This window comes from Propithecus coquereli, unplaced genomic scaffold (genome assembly GCF_000956105.1).
Source record: "Propithecus coquereli isolate 6110/MARCELLA unplaced genomic scaffold, Pcoq_1.0 Scaffold37, whole genome shotgun sequence".
NCBI lineage: Eukaryota > Metazoa > Chordata > Mammalia > Primates > Indriidae > Propithecus > Propithecus coquereli.
In genome coordinates, this window is record NW_012149396.1 from 8,813,399 (window position 1) to 8,815,064 (window position 1,666).

Sequence of the window (1,666 nt, forward strand, 5' to 3'; positions counted from 1 at the left end):
GTGCGCATTGCACTCCTTGTGTATACAAATACCCGTCCCTCCTCACCCCTCCACCCTCCCCCCTCCCCAACATCCAATAGATGTTATTCTTATATGTGCACTTATGTGTTGATCAGTTAATACCAATTTGATGGTGATGAAGTGCTTTTTTAATATTAAAAAATTTTTAACTGATACTTAATAACTGTATTTATTTATGAGATAATAGTGATACTTTGATACATACAATGTGTAGTGATCAAATCAGGGTTATCGGTGTATCCATAACTTCAGCCATTTAGTATTTTTTTGTGTTGAGAACATCCAAAATTGAGGTGAAGTACTTTTTACAAGCCATATACAATGTGTGAAGCAGCTGGGGTTAGAATTTAAGTGTTGGGTTAGCTTTGTTTTATCACCCACACTGTCCGTGTTCTTTGCTTCTGTTTTCTGGAAGGTAGGATGACCAGATTTAGCAAATAAAAATGCATGTACCATTTGGCATCTACTCATACCAAAAAAAATTATTTGTTGTTTATCTGAAATTCAAATTTTACTGGGTGTCCTGTATGAGGCAACGTTATCTCAGAGTAGAGAATTAAAAAATCCTACTAATATTTAATGAGGCCTGAGCTAGTTGCTTTTATTAATATCATTTCACTGAGTCTTAATTGCACCTTTGTGGTTTTTTAAAAATAGTTTTTTATTTTTATATAAATCTCGATGTACTTTTATATTTTTATGGATGAAGAAACTGAAACTTTGTGTCAAGAATAGAGCACAGAAATTAAAGTCTGGATCAGGGAAGAGATGAGTAAACATGTTTGTGATTTTCTTTTTTAATACTCTGGAATTCCTTTGGGTTCCTTTTGTTTATAATATTTGTTTCATTTCCTCATGTTGAGGAGAAAAAAAAACACCTTCCTTTTGTGTGTGCTTGTGTATCTTAAAGGAAAACCAGGTTTTAAGCAGGAACTGTAAGTGGAAGGTAAAACTCCTGTAATCAGGGTAGAGTTTGCAAAACCACGAAGTGAGATGAGAAGGTGGTGGGGCAGAGGGGACTGGGAGTTACCTAGGCAGACTGTGAGGATGCTGAGTCAAGTCAAGTGGTCCCTTCTTTTCTTATCTTCTGCTTTTGCTAGCTGTTTTCCCCAATTTTAGTAGGTATTTCCCAATTTCCACCACCCTGAGCAAATACAAGTCAAATCATATTGGTGAGAATGGTAAAAAGAAATTGTTCTCAGTTAAAACCAATTTGCTGGTGAGTACATGTGGCGCTTATTTCTCCATTCTTGGGATACTTCACTTAGTAGAATGGGTTCCAGCTCTATCCAGGAAAATATAAGAGGTGCTATATCACCATTGTTTCTTACAGCTGAATAGTATAATGGTGTATGTATACCACATTTTATTAATCCACTCGTGTTGATGGGCACTTGGGTTGTTTCCACATCTTTGTAGTTGTGAATTGTGCTACTATAAACATTCGAGTGCAGATGTCTTTTTTATAGAATGTCTTTAGTTCTTTTGAGTAGATGCCCAGTAATGGGATTCCTGGATCAAATGGTAGATCTACTTGTATCTCTTTGAGGTATCTCCATATTGCTTTCCACAGAGGTTGTACTAGTTTGCAGTCCCACCAGCAGTGCATGAGTGTTCCTATCTCTCCGCGTCCACGCCAACATTT